This window comes from Zalophus californianus, chromosome 4 (genome assembly GCF_009762305.2).
Source record: "Zalophus californianus isolate mZalCal1 chromosome 4, mZalCal1.pri.v2, whole genome shotgun sequence".
In the NCBI taxonomy this organism is placed as follows: Eukaryota; Metazoa; Chordata; class Mammalia; order Carnivora; family Otariidae; genus Zalophus; species Zalophus californianus.
Window position 1 is genome coordinate 139,210,908 of NC_045598.1, and position 10,071 is coordinate 139,220,978.

Below are 10,071 nucleotides of genomic sequence, written 5' to 3' on the forward strand. Positions count from 1 at the left end.
CCTCTGGGCGGAGCCTGCCGCCTAGCTGACGCGTCCACCGGAAGAAGTCAAGCTATTGTGAGTGCGGTGAGTTGTGAGTGTATATGCGATTTAGGCGTCTAGCTAGGCGGCGTGAAGAAAAGGGAGTTGGTCTGTTTGTCTTTTTCCTGGGCGGAAGTCTTCGCGGCCAGTCCTTAAGGAAATACCCAGTTACCCTTCTGGAAGGCTGCGTGCTGAAGTTCCCTCCGTGCTGCAACCCAAACTGGGGACGACTTCACAAAGATGGTCTTTTTTTAATTGATGTAAATCTCCGATCCGGCACAGTGCTTGGCACAAGCATTTGCAATAATCAAGTGAAGGACCTTATTCAATTCCGTATTTGTCCTGCACCAGTGTTAGTTACTTAATATGGTTTACAGTAGATCCCTCTTGCAAGGGATTCATTAGGCTTGTTGAAAAGTAAAGGTTTTTTATTTGTTTTTTTAATGGGGGAGGGGGGAGTCTGTAGCTCTTGAGGTCCCAAGTGTGTACTGAACCGCATTGAGTTCCTCAGTTTAGAGAGCCCCGTCTCATTTAACACAACTGAAGAAAGCTTTTGATTCCATTGGGAAGAAGGGCAATCTCATGTATTTGATGAGCCACTTCAAAGGCACCAAGGAAGTAAAGGCTCTTCTAGGTGGGGTACAAATGGATGCCATTCCATTGATGTGACACCAGACATGACTCAGAGTGGGATGAGCGGCAATCAAAAATGTACTCATGACAGGAACTGGAAAAAATATTCAATGCCTTGTATATAACAGGGTCTATCCAAATCAATATTCATTGAGAAGGGGAAAGGGTGAGATTGGGAAATAGTTATTACTTCAAGATTTGCTCTTGCATAAATCTGTTTAAGATTTCCATCAAAGACTTGCTTGGGTCTCTGGAGAAACTAGATTTTAGAACTAGAAGCAACCGATCATTTAGTTATCCCAGCATCAGTTTTGTTTTTGTTTTAAGATGAGAAAACATGTTCATAGCATTCAAATGATTTGCCCAAATTAGTGGAAAAGCCAGGACTAAAATTCAAGTATCAAAGACTTCTGGTATTCTTGAATTTAAGAATCAGCAGCTTACCTGATTTTTATGTTTCTTTTAGCTGGTTGGGTCAACCAATAGCAGGTTTTCTAGAGTTTTACTAAGTGTTTAGAATGTCCTAAATAGGTGGCAAATATTTTATCAGTCCAATCATAAAATTAAAATACTCTTATTTTTTCAGTTCACTTACCCTGGGAGTATAAGGAGCATCAGATAGAGTAGCCAAGGTTGCAGTTGCTAGCTCTTTCATCTCTAGTCTCCTTTGCCAGTGTCTCCTCTAGGTGCTACTTCAACATGTGTTTCCCCTTAATTTTGTGCTTGGTCCATTTATCAATTTACATACTCATAAAAGTGAAATTCCTCTGGTTCCAAATGACTCCCATAACCATATTCTTTATCTTGAGAACTTTCTCCCAGACTGAAAGGTCTCTATTTCTGTCTGTAGGCATATTCACTTAGTGTTGTCTGTCATATAAAACTTAAACCAGGGCCTCCTGGGTGGCTCAGCGGTTAAGCGTCTACCATCCGGCTCAGGTCATGATCCCAGGGTCCCGGGATAGAGTCCTGCATCGGGCTCCCTGCTCAGCGGGAAGCCTGCTTCTCCCTCTCCCACTCCCCCTGCTTGTGTTCCCTCTCCCACTCCCCCTGCTTGTGTTCCCTGTCTCTGTCAAATAAATAAAATCTTTAAGCAAAAACAAACAAAACTTAAAATGGGATGCTTTCTCACCCCTCCCTAACAAAGGCAGTCTACCACATTGGAAACCCTGAATTTATTCTTCGCCACTCTGTTCTTATTTCTCTCATGGAAGTAGCCATTAAACTCTATCAATTATGCCTTAGAAAGTTCTCAAATGTATACTCTTCAACTGTTCAGGTTATTTCCTCCCCAAAAAACTCACTCCCTTACCTAAGATCTTCTGATGGTTCTCCATTATTCACAAGAGATTAATTTAGTAAGGAAAAGCTTTATTGGTAAAGCTTTTCACAATCTCAGCCTCAGCAATAACTACTTCCCCTCAAGCGCCCTACTCTCCAATAATTTCCTAAATGTATCTTCTGCTTCTTTCATATGTACATGCCTTTCCTTGTCCCTTGAATGTACTCTATACCAGTCTTCCAAACTTTGAGAATAAGAATCAGGTGGGGTGCTTGTTAGTAAGTACAGCTGTCCATACCCCTCCCTGGGTCTAATTTAGAGGGTCTGGGTTGGGTCTTGGGAAGCTAGATCTTTAACAAGTGCTCTCACATTCATTCTTATCAGTTTAAAAAAAAAAAGGTTTCTCTTTTACTCCACCTTCAGAATATAATTGTTATCCTTTCAACTGGGAAAGCTTTGAGTGCTCAAACAAAATTCAGCCCTCCAACACCTGCTATGGTAGCAATCGCTATGTACTAGCCAGCAATATTGTAATTCACCTGACCAAAAACAAAAACAAAAACCTTCAGTGGATTCTATTAGCTAGCAAATAAAATCGGCACTCAATTTAGCAAACCTATCCTAGATTTGATACAAAATTGAATAAGACATGGTCTCTGACCTCAAGGAGCTCACAAAGTCTAGGGAAGAATATCTCTGCTTGGCATTTAAAGTCTTTCAAATTTTTTGCCCAACCTACCTTTCTAATTATCGCTCAAAGGCCTCTCCATAGTCTGTGCTCACCATAGCCTCAGACCCCTAAAGGTGCTGTTCCTTCTATTTGGAATGCTCTTTCACTTTCCCATTTGAGCTGGTTTGTTTCTACTTTTCCTTTAGCGGTTACCTCAAGTATCTTTTCCTTAGGAAATTCTTTGTTCTCCTGACTAGGACAAATCCTGCTGTTACTACATTCTGTATCTCCTTCAAAGCATTTGTCCCAGATTTGATTTTGTATTTGTATGATTATTTGATTAGCATTTGTCTCCCCATCTAAGCTGTAAGCTCCATGAGGAGAGGGGCCTGGTTTTGTGATTATATATTCACTGTAGCACTCTTTGTTACTCTGTCTCCCTATGTTTATGCAGTCTTCTGCAGATTTCTTATATCTCTGAATAAGTTTATTTTGCATACCATATTCTACATTAAATCTTTGAACATCCTAAGTTCAAACCTTAACAGTTATAACAGCTAAAATTCTTTGAGTACTTTATTATGTACCAGGCACTTAAATTGATCATTTAATCTTAACACTTTCAGATATTATTGTTCCCATTTCATAGAATTTCCTTATAAAAATTATTCACCTCCTGCCTCCTTGTCTCCAGCATCAGAAACTACTCTCCCTCTTCATCTCCTCACTGACTTAATCGATTATATTTACCAGCTATCTTCCTGGTGAACCTCATAAACTAATCTCTTAGTCTGGAATTCTTTCTCCTTTCCCCAATTTACCTGGTTATCTCCTCCTCATCTTTCAGCTCTCAAAAGAGGCTTTTAAGACCTGCCCCCTGCCCCCCGCCGGTTTCCTATTGTTGCTGTAACAAATTACCACAAATTTAGTAGCTTTAAACACTAAATTTTTTACCTTACCTTACTGGAGGTCAGAAGTCATAAAACCCGTGTGTTGGCACGGCTGTGTTCCTTATGAAAGTTCAAAGGGAGGATCCAATTTCTTGTCTTTTTCAGCTTCTAAAAACTACCTGTGTTCCTTGGCTCATAACAATCCCTTCCTCTATCTTCGAGGACAAAATGGCATCCTTGAATGTCTCTCTTCCTGCCCTTCATGCTTCCCCACTTCCATCAGTCTCCTCTCGCTCTGACCCTTCTGCCTTCCTCTCTTAAGAAGCCTTGTGGTTACATTGGGCCCACCTGGATATTTCAGGCTACTCTCCCCATCTCAAGAGCCTTAACTCAATCACATCTGCAAAGTCCTTTTTGATATATAAAGAAACAGTTACAGGTTTCAGGCAATGATGTTGGCTAATTGAATTTAAATAAAAAAATAAATAAAATAAAATGCTTTTGGAGGGGTTGTATGTCCATGTTGACTTGTTCATTCACTGATTCAGTAGACATTTTTTGAGGCCTTACCATGTTTCAATTCTGGGAAGTATGAGAACGTATATTGGAGTAGGTAAAATAATGGTCCCATAAAGTTGTCCACACTCTAATCCCTGAAATCTGTAACTGTTTTTTCACCCTGCTCACTTGTTCTCTCTCTCTTACTCTCAAATAAATAGGTAAATCTTTTTTTTTTTTTTAAAAAAAGGAAGGCAAAAAGATAGTGAAGAATGAGAAACAGTATTATGTAAAAGGGCTAACGCTTAGGGCTTAATCAGCAGAATTGAGGAAAGATGTGAAGCAAAGAAAACCACCCCCATCATCAAGACTACCATGACCACTATTATTATAGCAGCCAATGTGCATGTGTGTTTTGGAAAGCATCATCTTTTTTAGCAACAGTTTGTTCCAGAAGGAAACTTTGTAACATTTTCATAAGTGATTACTTTTTAGAGGGGTAATTTAGTTGTCCTGATAAACATACATAAAATTATTTTGAAATGATGACTTAAATTGTGTTTGGGCACAAATTGGATATTCACATTAATTAACTGTAAAGTTTTCTTTGTTTTTTTACATTCATGAAGCTTTATTTTTCCCCCAAAACAAGTCTGGGCTTCCAAGACTGGCACATCAACATCTTTCCCCCTCAGACCCAGATGGGGAGTCATTTCTTTTTTTTTTTTACCCTTTATTTTTTATTTATTTATTTTTTTCCCATAGGCTCCACGCCCAGCATGGAGCCCAACATGGGGCTTGAACTCACAACCCTGAGATCAAGACCTGAGCTGAGACCAAGAGTCAGACTACCACCCAGGCACTGAACCACCCAGGCACCCCAGGAATCATTTCTTACTAAACACCTGTACCCCTCAGGCAGAGATAGTGGGGAAGGGAAAAGCCCCTCTACATTGGCCTGCAGGGTGCTAACTATAAGATTTTTTTTGATGTGTAGGGGCACCTGGGTGGCTCAATTAGTTAAGTGTCCGCCTTCGGCTAAGGTCATGATCTCAGGGTCCTGGAAGCAAGCCCCCGAACCCAGCTCCACGCTTAGTGGGGAGTTTGCTTTTCCCTCTTCCTCTGCCCTTCCCCCCACTCGTGCTCTCTCTCTCTTTCAAATAAATAAATAATCTTTAAAATCTTTAAAAAAAAGATTTTTTGATGTGTAATAACAGCTATTATTAACTTTACTCCTTGAAATTCTCACCAATAAATAGGAATCAAATATTTTAAGATGTGAATTAGTTTCTAGAGTGTACATTTTTAAAATATGAGAAAGTGATTACCTCCTTCTCAAGTGCTAGGTGCGACATCTGTCCAGAGTTTTTTCCATTGCCCCAATTAATATGGCCAGAAATTTTGTGAGAACCTTTGCATACTGGCCTCAGAGATTTAAAGCAAAATATAGGTTTCTCTTCTGCATCAGAATGATAACACAGATTACTGGATCTAGAGAATATGCTTCCCGATATTTTCATATTTTATACCACCATTTGAATATTTTCTCACTTATGTTGTATTTCTTCATTCACTTATTAAACAAATATTGATAGAGAGCCTTTGATGTGCCGAGATCTGTTCTAGAAACTGGGAATACACTGGTAAACAAAACAAAGATCCCTGCTCTCATGGGGAGGGGCATGGAAAATAAACAGAATAACAAAACCAAAACAGCATATCATGGATGGTGGTAAGTGCTATGAGAAAAATAAAGCTGGGAAAGTGAGTAAGAGTTCTGTAGGAGTAGGAGGGTGAGGGGAGAGGCCTGCAATTTTAAATAGGGTGGAGCGAGAAGGTGAGACATAAATCAAGACCTACAGAACATGAAGGAGTGAACAACATGGGTGTCTGGGACAGATTTCAAGGCAGAAGAGCCGTGCAAAGGCTCTGCAGTGAGAATGTGCGTGGTGAATTCCAGTCAGACTGGGGAGGCCAGTGTGACTGGAGCAGAGTGGACAGGGTTGGGGTTGGGGGGGTGTAGAATGGCTGGATATGTGGGCAGGGAGGTCCTGGTGATGTGACAGTGATGTGACAGTAGCACTCCCTATAGGGACTTGAAGATAATTGTGAAGGGCTTGTCTTTTTACTGAAGTGAGATGGGAAGTCAATTGGGGGTGGGGAGGTCTGACCCAGGCTCACTCTGGCTGCTTTATAGGGAAATAGCAGTAAGGTCAAGATCATCACAGGGAGGTCAGTTAGAAGTCTGTGATATCTAGCTGAGAGATGAGAGTGGCTGGGAGCAGGTTATTAGCAGGGTTAGTGGTGGTGGAGTGATCAGGTTTCTCTAGGAGTTACAGCACATGGGGCTTGCTGATGGATTAGATGGAGTGAGAGAAAGAGAGGTGTGAAGGATGACTCCAGGGCTTTTGGCCTGAGCAAAAGGAAGGCATCATTATTTGAGAAGGGAAGGAGCTGAATTAGAAACAATTTGTGTGTTCCTCGATGAGATACAAAATCTCATGTGATTGCACTCAGGTATAAGGAAATTCTGGAGGTAAAGGAAGGCGTAAGAATCAACTTTGGGTAGATTATGCAATAAGGGTGATACTGAGGTAAGAGGGCTACATCTCATTTTATATTCATTAAGCAGTTGGTATAGAAAACATTCTACAGCCAAATCTGGTAACTCTTAGATTCTGTAACTTCTTTCTGATCAGGGATAGGCAGAGATATGGGAAAACATGGATAAGGAGCTATGCAGGCAAAACTGAGTCACAGGCACCATATATCTTCATTATGAATGAGGGCAATAAAAGTTATTTTTGCAAAATTTTTATTTTTTCACAAGGGCTACTTTTGTACTCATTATTGTGATTATTATATACAATGAATATTTGGTTCTAAGAAACAGAAGGAACTGCTGATGAAAAGAATGTGTACATGCTTGTTGAGCTGCTTAAATAACTATTTGATGATGATTCTGCAGTCTGTTTAAAGGGTAATTCTTCTTCTGTTGCTTTAGAGAATTCATTTGGCATTCTAAAAATGGATGTAATTTCAAGCAGTGGCCAAAATGTATCAATTAGCCTGACATCTAGGTCTTTTTAACAGATCTATAAATTTCCAATTTCCTTTGTCATCTTAACCATGGTAAATCATCCTGAACAAGATCATTCATTTGAACAGCAGCCTCCTTATTGACTTAGATCAATTGAGATTAGAAAATGAAAAATACACTAGATGCTGAGAACTCTTTATGAAACCACAGTTGTAGGATGAGTATTGAATGAAGATAAATGTGTTATTTTCAGCTTCCACATCATTGATTTAAAAATTTATTCTCTATATCCCATTGCTGGATTAAACACTAATCTATATTTGGATGGTTTACTTGCTTACAAGTACTATCTTTTCCCTATTGAGGTTATGTATTAATGGAAGGGAATAATTTTTAGTTTAAATGTATCTTGCTTTGCACACCACATGCATTTCTACACATTAAATTGGTTAAAACTGATTTTTTATTGAATTATAAATTAATGACTAAATCCTTTGTTTTAATTTCTGATTGATTTTCATTTGCTCTTTGGATAAAATACATGATGCTTAGTCCATCATGTGGACCCTATGTGATCAGGACTCTGCCTACCTTTAAAGGCAGTCTTACAGTACTGTCCTCTTCTGTCTCCAAACCCCAGCTACCCTGGCCTTCTTTCAAATCCTAATATTTCACATTCAAGATATTTGCACATATTGTCTAAAATTTTAGTTCTTTAGCCCTGCCTGCTTTATTACTTTCTTAATTAATTAATTGCCTGTCTTCTCCTAACTCAAAAGTAGACTCCAAAAAATACATGGATTTTAGTCTTTCTTTTTCACTGCTGAATTTCTAGCATCTAGAATTGTGTTGGGTATATAGTATGTACTCAGGAAAAATAATGAATGGATGAATGATTCTTTATCCTGGAATACCAACTTTCCTTCTCTACATCTAGGAAACTTCTATTCATCATCCAAATTCCAGCTTAAATGTCACTTTTTCAGGCCACCTTTTTAAAAAATTTATTTTATCATGTTTAGTTAGCCAAAACATAGTGCATCATTAGTTTAGAACTAACAATTCATTAGTTGCGTGTAACACTCAGTGCTCGTCACAGCACGTGCCCTCCTTAATACTCATCACCTGGTTACCCCATCCTCCCACCCCACCTCCCTTCTGTAACCCTTAGTTTGTTTCACAGAGTCCAGAGTCTCTCATGGTTTGTCTACCTCTCTGATTTCTCCCCCTTTGGATTTCCCTCCCTTCCCTTATGGTCCTCCGTGCTATTGCTTATGTTCCACATATGAGTGAAACCATATGATAATTGTCTTTCTCTGCTTGACTTATTTCACTTAGCATAATTCCCTCCATTTCCATCCATGTCAATGCAAATGGTAGGTATTCATCCTTTCTGATGGCTGAGTAATATTCCATTGTATATATGGACCACATCTTCTTTATCCATTCGTCTGTTGAAGGACATCATGACTCCGCAGTTTGGCTCTTGTGGATCCCTAAGACAAGCTCAGCTTTCTTTACTTTTTGTTCTTACAGTTCTCTGTATGTCTAAGTTCTCCTTAGAACTTATTAGAATTTTAGCTTATAAAGTCTACTTTTTGTGAGATAATTTGCTTAACTCTTATCTTCTCCCCTAAACTATAAAATATCTTTTTCTTTAAAAAGATTTTATTTATTTATTTGAGAGAGAAAGCACAAGAGCATGGTGAGGGTTAGAGGGAGAAGCAGACTCCCTGCTTAGCAGGGAGCCTGATGCCGGACTCAATCCCAGGATTCTGGGATCATGACCTGAGCTGAAGGCAGCCGCTTAACCGAATGAGCCACCCAGGTGCCCCTCTATCTTGTTCTTAATAGTCTTTCCAACATCTAACATAATGCCTGGAACAAAAGGATGCTCAATGCTCAATAAATATCTGTTAAATGAAAACATGGAGGGAAGGATGAGTAAGCAACTCCTCATTATAACTTTCAGTCCTCTGTTCCTCTTGTTCAATGTTCTCCCAACAAGAAGTAGTTGTTAGTGAACTACAAAAGAAAGTTTTGCTATACTGGAGAAGTTCTTTTCAAATATACCCCTCAGTGAATTCAGTAATGCTTGGAGGATCCCTTAATGTTAATGCATCATACCAGCCTCTTCATCCCTCATTTTATTTAATTAAGTAAGTACTTAATGTGTTTCTCCTCTGGACCAAGCCACATAGAGGGAAAGAAGATCATGTAAATAATGAGAAGACCATAAGCTTAAAATAGAAAGATCTCTTACCCTCTAACTGCCTGTGTGAGCTTAGCAAAGTTACCAGTTGAGCCTTTGGTTCCTTATCTGTTGAATAGAAATAGCAATATCTATTTCTTGTGGCTTATATAGGGGTTATTAATGATGCATGTAGTGTGCCTGCCACAAAGTAAGTGCTCAAAAGATGGCAGTTGTTACTACTCTCTAGAAGGTAAGCTCCTAGAAGGCAGATTATACTTACCTTTCTAGTACCTTATATATAGAATACTTTTAATAAAGAGTGGTTTAACTAACCAGCAATGGGAACCATAGCAAAATATGTGCTCCTTCTGAACTCTCATGGGACTTAAAAGCTAAGCAGGAAAATAAGTTGCGAGACAGATTCATGAAATATTTAGATAATAATGAAATACAATACTATATTTTATGATACATATGAGATTATAGTAACATATGTGTCACAGACCATAAGCGCTTTAGAAGGCCAGGCAGGAAATGATCAGAGGTGGCTGGCTAGAGTTATTGGGAAATGATAAGTTCACATGTTTGTGTGTGTAAGATCTATACCAGTGAGCCTCCTGTGAAAATGTTCTATTTCTTTGTCAAAATTTGATGCTGGCTACACCAATGTTGGATAAAATGGATCAACCTGCTGCTTCTGTGTTACTATAATGGCAGACAAAATTGGGTTATTGATCGTGGGTATCACGGTGTCTTTGTTATAGTAATGGATGCTTTTTTCCCCTTTAACAATCAGTGGCTGGCTAACATCACAAATAGGTTCTGATGATGTTGGGTAATGTT